Source organism: Gorilla gorilla, chromosome 18 (assembly GCF_029281585.2).
Source record: "Gorilla gorilla gorilla isolate KB3781 chromosome 18, NHGRI_mGorGor1-v2.1_pri, whole genome shotgun sequence".
NCBI classification, from domain to species: Eukaryota; Metazoa; Chordata; class Mammalia; order Primates; family Hominidae; genus Gorilla; species Gorilla gorilla.
Window position 1 is genome coordinate 43,612,856 of NC_073242.2, and position 20,442 is coordinate 43,633,297.

A 20,442-nucleotide genomic window follows, 5' to 3' on the forward strand; every position below is an offset into this window, starting at 1 on the left:
CCATTCCATTCAATTCCATTCCATTCCATTCCTTTCCGTTCCGTTCCGTTCCGTTCCGTTCCGTTCCGTTCTACTCGGGTTGATTCCATTCTATTCCATTCCATTCCATTCGATTCCAATCTATTCCATTCGATTCCATTCGATTCAATTCGATTCCATTCCATTCCATTCCATTCCATTCCATTCCATTGAATTCCATTCCATTCCATTCCATCGAATTCCATTCCATTCCATTGAATTCCATTCCATTCCATTCCATTCCATTCCATTCCATTCCATTCCATTCCATTCCATTCCATCGAATTCCATTCCATTCCATTCCATTCCATTCCATTCCATTCCATTCCATTCGATTCCATTCGATTCCATTCGATTCCATTCGATTCCATTCCATTCCATTCCATTCCATTGAATTCCATTCCATTCCATTCCATTCCATTGAATTCCGTTCCATTCCTTTCAATTCCATTCCATTCCATTCCATTCCATTCCATTCCATTCCATTCCATTCCATTCCATTCTACTCGGGTTGATTCCATTCTATTACATTCCATTCCATTCGATTCCATTCGATTCCATTCGATTCCATTCGATTCCATTCCATTCCATTCCATTCCATTGAATTCCGTTCCATTCCATTCCATTCCATTCCATTCCATTCCATTGAATTCCATTACATTGAATTCCATTCCATTCCATTCCATTCCATGGAATTCCATTCCATTCCGTTCCATTCCGTTCCGTTCCGTTCCGTACTGTTCCATTCCATTCCATTCCATTCCATTGAATTCCGTTCCATTCCATTGAATTCCATTCCATTCCGTTCCATTCCATTGAATTCCGTTCCGTTCCGTTCTGTTCCATTCCGTTCCGTTCCATTCCGTTCCATTCCATTCCATTCCGTTCTACTCGGGTTCATTCCATTCCATTCCTTTCCGTTCCGTTCCGTTCCGTTCCGTTCCGTTCCGTTCCGTTCTACTCGGGTTGATTCCATTCTATTCCATTCCATTCCATTCGATTCCATTCTATTCCATTCGATTCTATTCTATTCAATTCGATTCCATTCCATTCCATTCCATTCCATTCCATTACATTCCATTGAATTCCATTCCATTCCATTCCTTTCCATTCCATTCCGTTCCATTCCATTCCATTCCATTCCATTCCATTCCATTACGTTCCGTTCCATTCCGTTCCATTCCATTGAATTCCGATCCATTGCATTGAATTCCGTTCCATTCCATTCCATTCCTTTCCGTTCCGTTCCGTTCCGTTCCGTTCTACTCGGGTTCATTCCATTCTATTCCATTCCATTCCATTCGATTCCATTCTATTCCATTCGATTCCATTCGATTCAATTCGATTCGATTCCATTCCATTCCATTCCATTCCATTCCATTCCATTGAATTCCATTCCATTCCATAGAATTCCATTCCATTCCATTCCATTCCATTCCATTCCATTTGAATTCCATTCCATTCCATTCCATTCCATTCCATTCCATTCCATTCCATTCCATTCCATTCCATTCCTTTCCATTCCATTCCATTCCATTGAATTCCATTACATTGAATTCCATTCCATTCCATTCCATTCCATTGAATTCCATTCCATTCCGTTCCGTTCCGTTCCGTTCCGTTTCGTTCCGTTCCGTTCCGTTCCGTTCCATTCCATTCCATTCCATTCCATTGAATTCCGTTCCATTCCATTGAATTCCATTCCATTCCGTTCCATTCCATTGAATTCTGTTCCGTTCCGTTCCGTTCCGTTCCGTTCCATTCCGTTCCATTCCGTTCCTTTCCGTTCTACTCGGATTGATTCCATTCTATTCCATTCCATTCCATTCGATTCCATTCGATTCCATTCGAATCCATTCGATTCCATTCGATTCCATTCGATTCCATTCCATTCCATTGAATTCCATTCCATTCCATTCCATTCCATTGAATTCCGTTCCATTCCATTCAATTCCATTCCATTCCATTCCTTTCCGTTCCGTTCCGTTCCGTTCCGTTCCGTTCCGTTCTACTCGGGTTGATTCCATTCTATTCCATTCCATTCCATTCGATTCCAATCTATTCCATTCGATTCCATTCGATTCAATTCGATTCCATTCCATTCCATTCCATTCCATTCCATTCCATTGAATTCCATTCCATTCCATTCCATCGAATTCCATTCCATTCCATTGAATTCCATTCCATTCCATTCCATTCCATTCCATTCCATTCCATTCCATTCCATTCCATTCCATTCCATCGAATTCCATTCCATTCCATTCCATTCCATTCCATTTCATTCCATTCCATTCGATTCCATTCGATTCCATTCGATTCCATTCGATTCCATTCCATTCCATTCCATTCCATTGAATTCCATTCCATTCCATTCCATTCCATTGAATTCCGTTCCATTCCTTTCAATTCCATTCCATTCCATTCCATTCCATTCCATTCCATTCCATTCCATTCCATTCCATTCTACTCGGGTTGATTCCATTCTATTACATTCCATTCCATTCGATTCCATTCGATTCCATTCGATTCCATTCGATTCCATTCCATTCCATTCCATTCCATTGAATTCCGTTCCATTCCATTCCATTCCATTCCATTCCATTCCATTGAATTCCATTACATTGAATTCCATTCCATTCCATTCCATTCCATGGAATTCCATTCCATTCCGTTCCATTCCGTTCCGTTCCGTTCCGTACCGTTCCATTCCATTCCATTCCATTCCATTGAATTCCGTTCCATTCCATTGAATTCCATTCCATTCCGTTCCATTCCATTGAATTCCGTTCCGTTCCGTTCTGTTCCATTCCGTTCCGTTCCATTCCGTTCCATTCCATTCCATTCCGTTCTACTCGGGTTCATTCCATTCCATTCCTTTCCGTTCCGTTCCGTTCCGTTCCGTTCCGTTCCGTTCCGTTCTACTCGGGTTGATTCCATTCTATTCCATTCCATTCCATTCGATTCCATTCTATTCCATTCGACTCTATTCTATTCAATTCGATTCCATTCCATTCCATTCCATTCCATTCCATTACATTCCATTGAATTCCATTCCATTCCATTCCTTTCCATTCCATTCCGTTCCATTCCATTCCATTCCATTCCATTCCATTCCATTACGTTCCGTTCCATTCCGTTCCATTCCATTGAATTCCGATCCATTGCATTGAATTCCGTTCCATTCCATTCCATTCATTTCCGTTCCGTTCCGTTCCGTTCCGTTCTACTCGGGTTCATTCCATTCTATTCCATTCCATTCCATTCGATTCCATTCTATTCCATTCGATTCCATTCGATTCAATTCGATTCGATTCCATTCCATTCCATTCCATTCCATTCCATTCCATTGAATTCCATTCCATTCCATAGAATTCCATTCCATTCCATTCCATTCCATTCCATTCCATTCCATTGAATTCCATTCCATTCCATTGAATTCCATTCCATTCCATTCCATTCCATGGAATTCCGTTCCATTCCATTCCTTTCCATTCCATTCCATTCCATTGAATTCCATTACATTGAATTCCATTCCATTCCATTCCATTCCATTGAATTCCATTCCATTCCATTGAATTCCATTCCATTCCATTCCATTCGATTCCATTCCATTCCATGGAATTCCATTCCTTTCCATTCCATTCCATTCCATACCATTCCATTCCATTCCTTTGAATTCCATTGAATTCCATTCCATTCCATTGAATTCCATTCCTTTCCATTCCATTCCATTGAATTCCGTTCAATTCCATTCCATTCCATTCCATTCCATTCCATTCGAATTCCATTCCATTCCATTGAATTCCATTCCATTCCATTCCATTCGATTCCATTCCATTCCATGGAATTCCATTCCATTCGATTCCATTCCATTCCATGGAATTCCATTTCATTCCATTCCATTCCATTCCATTCCATTCCATTCCCTAGAATTCCATTCCATTCCATTCCATTCCATTCCATTCCATTCCGTTCCATTCCATTCCATCGAATTCCATTCCATTCCATTCCATTCCATTCCATTCCATTCCATTCCATTCCATTCCATTCCATTCCATTCCATTCCATTCCATTCCACTCTACTCGGGTTGATTCCATTCTATTACATTCCATTCCATTCGATTCCATTTGATTCCATTCGATTCCATTCGATTCCATTCCATTCAATTGAATTCCATTCCATTCCATTCCATTCCATTCCATTCCATTCCATTGAATTCCATTCCATTCCATTGAATTCCATTCCATTCCATTCCATTCCATGGAATTCCATTCCATTCCATTCCTTTCCATTCCATTCCATTCCATTGAATTCCATTACATTGAATTCCATTCCATTCCATTCCATTCCATTGAATTCCATTCCATTCCATTGAATTCCATTCCATTCCATTCCATTCGATTCCATTCCATTCCATGGAATTCCATTGCTTTCCATTCCATTCCATTCCATACCATTCCATTCCATTCCATCGAATTCCATTCCATTCCATTCCATTCCATTCCATTCCATTCTACTCGGGTTGATTCCATTCTATTACATTCCATTCCATTCGATTCCATTCGATTCCATTCGATTCCATTCGATTCCATTCCATTCCATTCCATTCCAATGAATTCCGTTCCATTCCATTCCATTCCATTCCATTGAATTCCATTACATTGAATTCCATTCCATTCCATTCCATTCCATGGAATTCCATTCCATTCCGTTCCGTTCCGTTCCGTTCCGTTCCGTACCGTTCCATTCCATTCCATTCCATTCCATTGAATTCCGTTCCATTCCATTGAATTCCATTCCATTCCGTTCCATTCCATTGAATTCCGTTCCGTTCCGTTCCGTTCCGTTCCGTTCCGTTCCATTCCATTCCATTTCATTCCATTCCGTTCTACTCGGGTTCATTCCATTCCATTCCTTTCCGTTCCGTTCCGTTCCGTTCCGTTCCGTTCCGTTCCATTCTACTCGGGTTGATTCCATTCTATTCCATTCCATTCCATTCGATTCCATTCTATTCCATTCGATTCCATTCTATTCAATTCGATTCCATTCCATTCCATTCCATTCCATTCCATTCCATTCCATTCCATTGAAGTCCATTCCATTCCATTCCGTTCCATTCCATTCTGTTCCATTCCAATCCATTCCATTCCATTCCATTCCATTACGTTCCGTTCCATTCCGTTCCATTCCATTGAATTCCGATCCATTGCATTAAATTCCGTTCCATTCCATTCCATTCCTTTCCGTTCCGTTCCGTTCCGTTCCGTTCCGTTCTACTCGGGTTGATTCCATTCTATTCCATTCCATTCCATTCGATTCCAATCTATTCCATTCGATTCCATTCGATTCAATTCGATTCGATTCCATTCCATTCCATTCCATTCCATTCCATTCCATTGAATTCCATTCCATTCCATTCGGTTCCATTCCATTCCGTTCCATTCCATTCCATTCCATTCCATTCCATTCCATTCCATTCCATTACGTTCCGTTCCATTCCGTTCCATTCCGTTCCATTCCATTGAATTCCGATCCACTGCATTGAATTCCGTTCCATTCCATTCCATTCCTTTCCGTTCCGTTCCGTTCCGTTCCATTCCGTTCTACTCGGATTGATTCCATTCTATTCCATTCCATTCCATTCCATTCCATTCGATTCCATTCGATTCCATTCGATTCCATTCCATTCCATTCCATTCCATTCCATTACATTCCATTGAACTCCATTCCATTCCATTCCATTCCATTCCATTCCATTCCATTCCATGGAATTCCATGGAATTCCATTCCATTCCATTCCATTCCATTGAATTCTGTTCCATTCAATTCCATTCCATTCCATTCCGTTCTTCTCGGGTTGATTCCATTCTATTCCATTCCGTTCCGTTCCGTTCCGTTCCGTTCCGTTCCGTTCCATTCCACTCGGGTTAATTCCATTCTATTCCATTCCATTCCATTCCATTCCATTCCATTCGATTCCATTCGATTCCATTCGATTCCATTCCATTCCATTCCATTCGATTCCATTCTATTCCATTCGATTCCATTCGATTCCATTCGATTCCATTCCATTCCATTGAATTCCATTCCATTCCATTCCATTCCATTGAATTCCGTTCCATTCCATTCCATTGCATTCCATTCCATTCCATTCCATTTGAATTCCATTCCATTCCATTCCATTCCATTCCATTCCATTCCATTCCATTCCATTCCATTCCATTCTACTCGGGTTGATTCCATTCTATTCCATTACATTCCATTCGATTCCATTCGATTCCATTCGATTCCATTCGATTCCATTCCATTCCATTCCATTCCATTGAATTCCATTCCATTCCATTGAATTCCATTCCATTCCATTCCATTCCATTGAATTCCGTTCCATTCCATTCCATTCCATTCCATTCCATTCCATTGAATTCCATTCCATTGAATTCCATTCCATTCCATTCCATTCCATTGAATTCCATTCCATTCCGTTCCGTTCCGTTCCGTTCCGTTCCGTTTCGTTCCGTTCCGTTCCGTTCCGTTCCATTCCATTCCATTGAATTCCGTTCCATTCCATTGAATTCCATTCCATTCCGTTCCATTCCATTGAATTCTGTTCCGTTCCGTTCCGTTCCGTTCCGTTCCATTCCGTTCCATTCCGTTCCTTTCCGTTCTACTCGGATTGATTCCATTCTATTCCATTCCATTCCATTCGATTCCATTCGATTCCATTCGAATCCATTCGATTCCATTCGATTCCATTCGATTCCATTCCATTCCATTGAATTCCATTCCATTCCATTCCATTCCATTGAATTCCGTTCCATTCCATTCAATTCCATTCCATTCCATTCCTTTCCGTTCCGTTCCGTTCCGTTCCATTCCGTTCCGTTCTACTCGGGTTGATTCCATTCTATTCCATTCCATTCCATTCGATTCCATTCTATTCCATTCGATTCCATTCGATTCAATTCGATTCCATTCCATTCCATTCCATTCCATTCCATTCCATTGAATTCCATTCCATTCCATTCCGTTCCATTCCATTCCGTTCCATTCCATTCCATTCCATTCCATTCCATTCCATTCCATTCCCTTCCATTCCGTTCCATTCCGTTCAATTCCATTGAATTCCGATCCATTGCATTGAATTCCGTTCCATTCCATTCCATTCCTTTCCATTCCGTTCCGTTCCGTTCCGTACCGTTCTACTCGGATTGATTCCATTCTATTCCATTCCATTCCATTCGATTCCATTCGATTCCATTCGATTCCATTCGACTCCATTCCATTCCATTCCATTCCATTCCATTCCATTCCATTCCATTCCATTCCATTCCATTCTACTCGGGTTGATTCCATTCTATTCCATTACATTCCATTCGATTCCATTCGATTCCATTCGATTCCATTCGATTCCATTCCATTCCATTCCATTCCATTGAATTCCATTCCATTCCATTGAATTCCATTCCATTCCATTCCATTCCATTGAATTCCGTTCCATTCCATTCCATTCCATTCCATTCCATTCCATTGAATTCCATTCCATTGAATTCCATTCCATTCCATTCCATTCCATTGAATTCCATTCCATTCCGTTCCGTTCCGTTCCGTTCCGTTCCGTTTCGTTCCGTTCCGTTCCGTTCCGTTCCATTCCATTCCATTGAATTCCGTTCCATTCCATTGAATTCCATTCCATTCCGTTCCATTCCATTGAATTCTGTTCCGTTCCGTTCCGTTCCGTTCCGTTCCATTCCGTTCCATTCCGTTCCTTTCCGTTCTACTCGGATTGATTCCATTCTATTACATTCCATTCCATTCGATTCCATTCGATTCCATTCGAATCCATTCGATTCCATTCGATTCCATTCGATTCCATTCCATTCCATTGAATTCCATTCCATTCCATTCCATTCCATTGAATTCCGTTCCATTCCATTCAATTCCATTCCATTCCATTCCTTTCCGTTCCGTTCCGTTCCGTTCCATTCCGTTCCGTTCTACTCGGGTTGATTCCATTCTATTCCATTCCATTCCATTCGATTCCATTCTATTCCATTCGATTCCATTCGATTCAATTCGATTCCATTCCATTCCATTCCATTCCATTCCATTCCATTGAATTCCATTCCATTCCATTCCGTTCCATTCCATTCCGTTCCATTCCATTCCATTCCATTCCATTCCATTCCATTCCATTCCCTTCCATTCCGTTCCATTCCGTTCAATTCCATTGAATTCCGATCCATTGCATTGAATTCCGTTCCATTCCATTCCATTCCTTTCCATTCCGTTCCGTTCCGTTCCGTACCGTTCTACTCGGATTGATTCCATTCTATTCCATTCCATTCCATTCGATTCCATTCGATTCCATTCGATTCCATTCGACTCCATTCCATTCCATTCCATTCCATTCCATTCCATTCCATTCCATTCCATTCCATTCCATTCTACTCGGGTTGATTCCATTCTATTCCATTACATTCCATTCGATTCCATTCGATTCCATTCGATTCCATTCGATTCCATTCCATTCCATTCCATTCCATTGAATTCCATTCCATTCCATTGAATTCCATTCCATTCCATTCCATTCCATTGAATTCCGTTCCATTCCATTCCATTCCATTCCATTCCATTCCATTGAATTCCATTCCATTGAATTCCATTCCATTCCATTCCATTCCATTGAATTCCATTCCATTCCGTTCCGTTCCGTTCCGTTCCGTTCCGTTTCGTTCCGTTCCGTTCCGTTCCGTTCCATTCCATTCCATTGAATTCCGTTCCATTCCATTGAATTCCATTCCATTCCGTTCCATTCCATTGAATTCTGTTCCGTTCCGTTCCGTTCCGTTCCGTTCCATTCCGTTCCATTCCGTTCCTTTCCGTTCTACTCGGATTGATTCCATTCTATTCCATTCCATTCCATTCGATTCCATTCGATTCCATTCGAATCCATTCGATTCCATTCGATTCCATTCGATTCCATTCCATTCCATTGAATTCCATTCCATTCCATTCCATTCCATTGAATTCCGTTCCATTCCATTCAATTCCATTCCATTCCATTCCTTTCCGTTCCGTTCCGTTCCGTTCCATTCCGTTCCGTTCTACTCGGGTTGATTCCATTCTATTCCATTCCATTCCATTCGATTCCATTCTATTCCATTCGATTCCATTCGATTCAATTCGATTCCATTCCATTCCATTCCATTCCATTCCATTCCATTGAATTCCATTCCATTCCATTCCGTTCCATTCCATTCCGTTCCATTCCATTCCATTCCATTCCATTCCATTCCATTCCATTCCCTTCCATTCCGTTCCATTCCGTTCAATTCCATTGAATTCCGATCCATTGCATTGAATTCCGTTCCATTCCATTCCATTCCTTTCCATTCCGTTCCGTTCCGTTCCGTACCGTTCTACTCGGATTGATTCCATTCTATTCCATTCCATTCCATTCGATTCCATTCGATTCCATTCGATTCCATTCGACTCCATTCCATTCCATTCCATTCCATTCCATTCCATTCCATTCCATTGAACTCCATTTCATTCCATTCCATTCCATTCCATTCCATTCCATTCCATTCCATTCCATTCCATTCCATTCCATTCCATTGAATTCCATTCCATTCCATTCCATTCCTTTGAATTCTGTTCCATTCCATTCCATTCCATTCCATTCCGTTCTACTCGGGTTGATTCCATTCTATTCCATTCCGTTCTCCTCCGTTCCGTTCCGTTCCGTTCCATTCCACTCGGGTTGATTCCATTCTATTCCATTCCATTCCATTCCATTCCATTCGATTCCATTCGATTCCATTCGATTCCATTCGATTCCATTCCATTCCATTCCATTCCATTGAATTCCATTCCATTCCATTCCATTCCATTGAATTCCGTTCCATTCCATTCCATTCCATTCCATTCCATTCCATTCCATTCCATTTGAATTCCATTCCATTCCATTCCATTCCATTCCATTCCATTCCATTCCATTCCATTCCATTCCATTCCTTTCCATTCCATTCCATTCCATTGAATTCCATTACATTGAATTCTATTCCATTCCATTCCATTCCATTGAATTCCATTCCATTCCATTCCATTGCATTGAATTCTGTTCCATTCCATTCCATTCCATTCCATTCCATTCCATTGAATTGCATTCCATTGAATTCCATTCCATTCCATTCCATTCCATTGAATTCCATTCCATTCCGTTCCGTTCCGTTCCGTTCCGTTCCGTACCGTTCCATTCCATTCCATTCCATTCCATTGAATTCCGTTCCATTCCATTGAATTCCATTCCATTCCGTTCCATTCCATTGAATTCCGTTCCGTTCCGTTCCGTTCCGTTCCGTTCCGTTCCATTCCATTCCATTTCATTCCATTCCGTTCTACTCGGGTTCATTCCATTCCATTCCTTTCCGTTCCGTTCCGTTCCGTTCCGTTCCGTTCTAATCGGGTTGATTCCATTCCATTCCATTCCATTCCATTCCATTCCATTCCATTCCATTCCATTCCATTCCATTGAATTCTGTTCCATTCAATTCCATTCCATTCCATTCCGTTCTACTCGGGTTGATTCCATGCTATTCCATTCCGTTCCATTCCGTTCCGTTCCGTTCCGTTCCGTTCCGTTCCATTCCACTCGGGTTGATTCCATTCTATTCCATTCCATTCCATTCCATTCCATTCCATTCCATTCGATTCCATTCGATTCCATTCGATTCCATTCGATTCCATTCGATTCCATTCCATTCCATTGAATTCCATTCCATTCCATTCCATTCCATTCCATTGAATTCCGTTCCATTCCATTCCATTGCATTCCATTCCATTCCATTCCATTTGAATTCCATTCCATTCCATTCCATTCCATTCCATTCCATTCCATTCCATTCTACTCGGGTTGATTCCATTCTATTCCATTCCATTCCATTCGATTCCATTCCATTCCATTCCATTCCATTCCATTCCATTCCATTCCATTGAATTCCATTCCATTCCATTGAATTCCATTCCATTCCATTCCATTCCATTGAATTCCGTTCCATTCCATTCCATTCCATTCCATTCCATTCCATTCCATTGAATTCCATTCCATTGAATTCCATTCCATTCCATTCCATTCCATTCCATTGAATTCCATTCCATTCCGTTCCGTTCCGTTCCGTTCCGTTTCGTTCCGTTCCGTTCCGTTCCATTCCATTCCATTCCATTCCATTGAATTCCGTTCCATTCCATTCCATTCCATTCCATTGAATTCCGTTCCATTCCATTGAATTCCATTCCATTCCGTTCCATTCCATTGAATTCTGTTCCGTTCCGTTCCGTTCCGTTCCGTTCCATTCCGTTCCATTCCATTCCTTTCCGTTCTACTCGGGTTGATTCCATTCTATTCCATTCCATTCCATTCGATTCCATTCGATTCCATTCGAATCCATTCGATTCCATTCGATTCCATTCGATTCCATTCCATTCCATTGAATTCCATTCCATTCCATTCCATTCCATTGAATTCCGTTCCATTCCATTGAATTCCATTCCATTCCGTTCCATTCCATTGAATTCCGTTCCGTTCCGTTCCGTTCCGTTCCGTTCCGTTCCATTCCATTCCATTTCATTCCATTCCGTTCTACTCGGGTTCATTCCATTCCATTCCTTTCCGTTCCGTTCCGTTCCGTTCCGTTCCGTTCTAATCGGGTTGATTCCATTCCATTCCATTCCATTCCATTCCATTCCATTCCATTCCATTCCATTCCATTCCATTCCATTGAATTCTGTTCCATTCAATTCCATTCCATTCCATTCCGTTCTACTCGGGTTGATTCCATGCTATTCCATTCCGTTCCATTCCGTTCCGTTCCGTTCCGTTCCGTTCCATTCCACTCGGGTTGATTCCATTCTATTCCATTCCATTCCATTCCATTCCATTCCATTCCATTCGATTCCATTCGATTCCATTCGATTCCATTCGATTCCATTCGATTCCATTCCATTCCATTGAATTCCATTCCATTCCATTCCATTCCATTGAATTCCGTTCCATTCCATTGAATTCCATTCCATTCCGTTCCGTTCCGTTCCGTTCCGTTCCGTACCGTTCCATTCCATTCCATTCCATTCCATTGAATTCCGTTCCATTCCATTGAATTCCATTCCATTCCGTTCCATTCCATTGAATTCCGTTCCGTTCCGTTCCGTTCCGTTCCGTTCCGTTCCATTCCATTCCATTTCATTCCATTCCGTTCTACTCGGGTTCATTCCATTCCATTCCTTTCCGTTCCGTTCCGTTCCGTTCCGTTCCGTTCTAATCGGGTTGATTCCATTCCATTCCATTCCATTCCATTCCATTCCATTCCATTCCATTCCATTCCATTCCATTGAATTCTGTTCCATTCAATTCCATTCCATTCCATTCCGTTCTACTCGGGTTGATTCCATGCTATTCCATTCCGTTCCATTCCGTTCCGTTCCGTTCCGTTCCGTTCCGTTCCATTCCACTCGGGTTGATTCCATTCTATTCCATTCCATTCCATTCCATTCCATTCCATTCCATTCGATTCCATTCGATTCCATTCGATTCCATTCGATTCCATTCGATTCCATTCCATTCCATTGAATTCCATTCCATTCCATTCCATTCCATTCCATTGAATTCCGTTCCATTCCATTCCATTGCATTCCATTCCATTCCATTCCATTTGAATTCCATTCCATTCCATTCCATTCCATTCCATTCCATTCCATTCCATTCTACTCGGGTTGATTCCATTCTATTCCATTCCATTCCATTCGATTCCATTCCATTCCATTCCATTCCATTCCATTCCATTCCATTCCATTGAATTCCATTCCATTCCATTGAATTCCATTCCATTCCATTCCATTCCATTGAATTCCGTTCCATTCCATTCCATTCCATTCCATTCCATTCCATTCCATTGAATTCCATTCCATTGAATTCCATTCCATTCCATTCCATTCCATTCCATTGAATTCCATTCCATTCCGTTCCGTTCCGTTCCGTTCCGTTTCGTTCCGTTCCGTTCCGTTCCATTCCATTCCATTCCATTCCATTGAATTCCGTTCCATTCCATTCCATTCCATTCCATTGAATTCCGTTCCATTCCATTGAATTCCATTCCATTCCGTTCCATTCCATTGAATTCTGTTCCGTTCCGTTCCGTTCCGTTCCGTTCCATTCCGTTCCATTCCATTCCTTTCCGTTCTACTCGGGTTGATTCCATTCTATTCCATTCCATTCCATTCGATTCCATTCGATTCCATTCGAATCCATTCGATTCCATTCGATTCCATTCGATTCCATTCCATTCCATTGAATTCCATTCCATTCCATTCCATTCCATTGAATTCCGTTCCATTCCATTGAATTCCATTCCATTCCGTTCCATTCCATTGAATTCCGTTCCGTTCCGTTCCGTTCCGTTCCGTTCCGTTCCATTCCATTCCATTTCATTCCATTCCGTTCTACTCGGGTTCATTCCATTCCATTCCTTTCCGTTCCGTTCCGTTCCGTTCCGTTCCGTTCTAATCGGGTTGATTCCATTCCATTCCATTCCATTCCATTCCATTCCATTCCATTCCATTCCATTCCATTCCATTCCATTGAATTCTGTTCCATTCAATTCCATTCCATTCCATTCCGTTCTACTCGGGTTGATTCCATGCTATTCCATTCCGTTCCATTCCGTTCCGTTCCGTTCCGTTCCGTTCCATTCCACTCGGGTTGATTCCATTCTATTCCATTCCATTCCATTCCATTCCATTCCATTCCATTCGATTCCATTCGATTCCATTCGATTCCATTCGATTCCATTCGATTCCATTCCATTCCATTGAATTCCATTCCATTCCATTCCATTCCATTGAATTCCGTTCCATTCCATTCCATTGCATTCCATTCCATTCCATTCCATTTGAATTCCATTCCATTCCATTCCATTCCATTCCATTCCATTCCATTCTACTCGGGTTGATTCCATTCTATTCCATTCCATTCCATTCGATTCCATTCGATTCCATTCGATTCCATTCCATTCCATTCCATTCCATTCCATTCCATTCCATTCCATTGAATTCCATTCCATTCCATTGAATTCCATTCCATTCCATTCCATTCCATTGAATTCCGTTCCATTCCATTCCATTCCATTCCATTCCATTCCATTCCATTGAATTTCATTCCATTGAATTCCATTCCATTCCATTCCATTCCATTCCATTGAATTCCATTCCATTCCGTTCCGTTCCGTTCCGTTCCGTTTCGTTCCGTTCCGTTCCGTTCCATTCCATTCCATTCCATTCCATTGAATTCCGTTCCATTCCATTCCATTCCATTCCATTGAATTCCGTTCCATTCCATTGAATTCCATTCCATTCCGTTCCATTCCATTGAATTCTGTTCCGTTCCGTTCCGTTCCGTTCCGTTCCATTCCGTTCCATTCCGTTCCTTTCCGTTCTACTCGGGTTGATTCCATTCTATTCCATTCCATTCCATTCGATTCCATTCGATTCCATTCGAATCCATTCGATTCCATTCGATTCCATTCGATTCCATTCCATTCCATTGAATTCCATTCCATTCCATTCCATTGCATTGAATTCCGTTCCATTCCATTCAATTCCATTCCATTCCATTCCTTTCCGTTCCGTTCCGTTCCGTTCCGTTCCGTTCCCTTCTACTCGGGTTGATTCCATTCTATTCCATTCCATTCCATTCGATTCCATTCTATTCCATTCGATTCCATTCGATTCAATTAGATTCCATTCCATTGCATTCCATTCCATTCCATTCCATTGAATTCCGTTCCATTCCATTGAATTCCATTCCATTCCGTTCCATTCCATTGAATTCCGCTCCGTTCCGTTCCGTTCCGTTCCGTTCCATTCCGTACCATTCCGTTCCATTCCGTTCTACTCGGGTTGATTCCATTCTATTCCATTCCATTCCATTCGATTCCATTCCATTCCATTCCATTCCATTCCATTCCGTTCTACTCGGGTTCATTCCATTCCATTCCGTTCCGTTCCGTTCCGTTCCGTTCCTTTCCTTTCTACTCGTGTTGATTCCATTCCATTCCTTTCTATTCCATTGAATTCCATTCCTTTCCATTCCATTCCATTCCATTACATGGAATTCCATTGAATTCCATTGAATTCCATTCCATTGAATTCCATTCCATTCCATTCCATTCCATTGAATTCCATTCCATTCCATTCCATTCGATTCCATTTCATTCCATTGAATTCCATTCCATTCCATTCCATTCCATTCCATGCCATTGAATTCCATTGAATTCCATTCCATTGAATTCCATTCCATTCCATTGAATTCCATTCCATTTCATTCCATTCCATTCCGTTCCATTCCATTCCGTTCCATTCCATTCCATTCCTTTCCATTCCATTCCATTCCGTTCCATTCCATTGAATTCCGTTCCATTGCATTGAATTCCGTTCCATTCCATTCCATTCCTTTCCGTTCCGTTCCGTTCCGTTCCGTTCCGTTCTACTCGGGTTGATTCCATTCTATTCCATTCCATTCCATTCGATTCCATTCTATTCCATTCGATTCCATTCGATTCAATTCGATTCCATTCCATTCCATTCCATTCCATTCCATTCCATTGAATTCCATTCCATTCCATTCCGTTCCATTCCATTCCGTTCCATTCCATTCCATTCCATTCCATTCCATTCCATTACGTTCCGTTCCATTCGGTTCCATTCCGTTCCATTCCATTGAATTCCGATCCATTGCATTGAATTCCGTTCCATTCCATTCCATTCCTTTCCGTTCCGTTCCGTTCCGTTCCGTTCCGTTCCGTTCTACTCGGATTGATTCCATTCTATTCCATTCCATTCCATTCGATTCCATTCGATTCCATTCGATTCCATTCGATTCCATTCCATTCCATTCCATTCCATTGAATTCCATTCCATTCCATTCCATTCCATTCCATTCCATGGAATTCCATTGAATTCCATTCCATTGAATTCCATTCCATTCCATTCCATTCCGTTCCATTCCATTCCGTTCCATTCCATTCCATTCCATTCCATTCCATTCCGTTCCGTTCCATTCCGTTCCATTCCGTTCCATTCCATTGAATTCCGTTCCATTGCTTTGAATTCCGTTCCATTCCATTCCATTCCTTTCCGTTCCGTTCCGTTCCGTTCCGTTCCGTTCCGTTCTACTCGGGTTGATTCCATTCTATTCCATTCCATTCCATTCGATTCCATTCTATTCCATTCGATTCCATTCGATTCAATTCGATTCGATTCGATTCCATTCCATTCCATTCCATTCCATTCCATAGAATTCCATTCCATTCCATTGAATTCCATTCCATTCCATTCCATTCCATTCCATTGAATTCCATTCCATTCCATTGAATTCCATTCCATTCCATTCCATTCGATTCCATTCCATTCCATGGAATTCCATTCCATTCGATTCCATTCCATTCCATGGAATTCCATTTCATTCCATTCCATTCCGTTCCATTCCATTCCATCGAATTCCATTCCATTCTATTCCATTCCATTCCATTCCATTCCATTCCATTCCATTCCATTCTACTCGGGTTGATTCCATTCTATTACATTCCATTCCATTCGATTCCATTCGATTCCATTCGATTCCATTCCATTCCATTCCATTCAATTGAATTCCATTCCATTCCATTCCATTCCATTCCATTCCATTGAATTCCATTCCATTACATTGAATTCCATTCCATTCCATTCCATTCCATTGAATTCCGTTCCATTCCATTCCTTTCCATTCCATTCCATTCCATTGAATTCCATTACATTGAATTCCATTCCATTCCATTCCATTCCATTCCATTCCATTGAATTCCATTCCATTCCATTGAATTCCATTCCATTCCATTCCATTCGATTCCATTCCATTCCATGGAATTCCATTCCTTTCGATTCCATTCCATTCCATTCCATTCCATTCCATTGAATTCCATTGAATTCCATTCCATTCCATTGAATTCCATTCCTTTCCATTCCATTCCATTGAATTCCGTTCAATTCCATTCCATTCCATTCCATTCCATTCCATTCCATTCGAATTCCATTCCATTCCATTCCATTCCATTCCATTCCATTCCATTCCATTCCATTCTACTCGGGTTGATTCCATTCTATTTCATTCCATTCCATTCGATTCCATTCGATTCCTTTCGATTCCATTCCATTCCATTCCATTCCATTGAATTCCATTCCATTCCATTCCATTCCATTCCATTGAATTCCATTCCATTCCATTCCATCGAATTCCATTCCATTCCATTGAATTCCATTCCATTCCATTCCATTCCATTCCATTCCATTCCATTCCATCGAATTCCATTCCATTCCATTCCATTCCATTCCATTCCATTCGATTCCATTCGATTCCATTCGATTCCATTCCATTCCATTCCAATCCATTGAATTCCGTTCCATTCCATTCCATTCCATTCCATTCCCTTCCATTGAATTCCATTACATTGAATTCCATTCCATTCCATTCCATTCCATGGAATTCCATTCCATTCCGTTCCGTTCCGTTCCGTTCCGTTCCGTACCGTTCCATTCCATTCCATTCCATTCCATTGAATTCCGTTCCATTCCACTGAATTCCATTCCATTCCGTTCCATTCCATTGAATTCCGTTCCGTTCCGTTCCGTTCCGTTCCGTTCCGTTCCATTCCGCTCCATTCCATTCCATTCCGTTCTACTCGGGTTCATTCCATTCCATTCCTTTCCGTTCCGTTCCGTTCCGTACCATTCCGTTCCGTTCTACTCGGGTTGATTCCATTCTATTCCATTCCATTCCATTCGATTCCATTCTATTCCATTCGATTCCATTCTATTCAATTCGATTCCATTCCATTCCAATCCATTCCATTACATTCCATTGAATTCCATTCCATTCCATTCCGTTCCATTCCATTCCGTTCCATTCCATTCCGTTCCATTCCATTCCATTCCATTCCATTCCATTCCATTACGTTCCGTTCCATTCCGTTCCATTCCATTGAATTCCGATCCATTGCATTGAATTCCGTTCCATTCCATTCCATTCCATTCCATTCCATTGAATTCCATTCCATTGAATTCCATTCCATTCCATTCCATTCCATTGAATTCCGTTCCATTCCATTGAATTCCATTCCATTCCGTTCCATTCCATTGAATTCCGTTCCGTTCTGTTCCGTTCCGTTCCGTTCCGTTCCATTCCGTTCCATTCCGTTCCATTCCGTTCTACTCGGGTTGATTCCATTCTATTCCATTCCATTCCATTCGATTCCATTCCATTCCATTCCATTCCATTCCATTCCATTCCTTTCTACTCGGGTTCATTCCATTCCTTTCCGTTCCGTTCCGTTCCGTTCCGTTCCATTCCTTTCTACTTGTGTTGATTCCATTCCAATCCATTCTATTCCATTGAATTCCATTCCATTCCATTCCATTCCATTCAATTACATGGAATTCCATTGAATTCCATTGAATTCCATTCCATTGAATTCCATTGAATTCCATTCCATTCCATTCCATGGAATTCAATTCCATTCCATTCCATTCCTTGGAATTCCATTCCATTCCATTCCATTCCATTCCATTGAATTCCATTCCATTCCATTCAATTGAATTCCATTCCATTCCATTCCATTCGATTCCATTCCATTCCATTGAATTCAATTCCGTTCCATTCCATTCCATTGAATTCCATTGAATTCCATTCCATTGAATTCCATTCCATTCCATTGAATTCCATTCCATTTCATTCCATTCCATTCCGTTCCATTCCATTCCGTTCCATTCCATTCCATTCCTTTCCATTCCATTCCATTCCGTTCCATTCCATTGAATTCCGTTCCATTGCACTGAATTCCGTTCCATTCCATTCCATTCCTTTCCGTTCCGTTCCGTTCCGTTCCGTTCCGTTCCGTTCTACTCGGGTGGATTCCATTCTATTCCTTTCCATTCCATTCGATTCCATTCTATTCCATTCGATTCCATTCGATTCAATTCGATTCCATTCCATTCCATTCCATTCCATTCCATTCCATTCCATTCCATTCCATTGAATTCCATTCCATTCCATTCCGTTCCATTCCATTCCGTTCCATTCCATTCCATTCCATTCCATTACGTTCCGTTCCATTCCGTTCCATTCCGTTCCATTCCATTGAATTCCGATCCATTGCATTGAATTCCGTTCCATTCCATTCCATTCCTTTCCGTTCCGTTCCGTTCCGTTCCGTTCCGTTCCGTTCCGTTCTACTCGGATTGATTCCATTCTATTCCATTCCATTCCATTCCATTCCATTCGATTCCATTCGATTCCATTCGATTCCATTCCATTCCATTCCATTCCATTCAATTCCATTCCATTCCATTCCATTCCATTCCATTCCATTCCATTGAATTCCATTGAATTCCATTCCATTGAATTCCATTCCATTCCATTCCATTCCGTTCCATTCCATTCCGTTCCATTCCATTCCATTCCATTCCATTCCATTCCGTTCCGTTCCATTCTGTTCCATTCCGTTCCATTCCATTGAATTCCGTTCCATTCCATTACATTCCTTTACGTTCCGTTCCGTTCCGTTCCGTTCCGTTCCGTTCTACTCGGGTTGATTCCATTCTATTCCATTCCATTCCATTCGATTCCATTCTATTCCATTCGATTCCATTCGATTCCATTCGATTCCATTCGATTCCATTCCATTCCATTCCATTCCATTGAATTCCATTCCATTCCATTGAATTCCATTCCATTCCATGGAATTCCATTCCATTCGATTCCATTCCATTCCATGGAATTCCATTTCACTCCATTCCATTCCATTCCATTCCATTCCATTCCATTCCATAGAATTCCATTCCATTCCATTCCATTCCATTCCATTCCATTCCATTCCATTCCATCGAATTCCATTCCATTCCATTCCATTCCATTCCATTCCATTCCATTCCATTCCATTCCATTCCATTCTACTCGGGTTGATTCCATTCTATTACATTCCATTCCATTCGATTCCATTCGATTCCATTCGATTCCATTCGATTCCATTCCATTCAATTGAATTCCATTCCATTCCATTCCATTCCATTCCATTCCATTCCATTCCATTCCATTCCATTCCATTGAATTCCATTCCATTCCATTGAATTCCATTCCATTCCGTTCCATTCCATTGAATTCCGTTCCGTTCCGTTCCGTTCCGTTCCGTTCCATTCCGTTCCATTCCATTCCATTCCGTTCTACTCGGGTTCATTCCATTCCATTCCTTTCCGTTCCGTTCCGTTCCGTTCCGTTCCGTTGCGTTCCGTTCCGTTCTACTCGGGTTGATTCCATTCTATTCCATTCCATTCCATTCGAT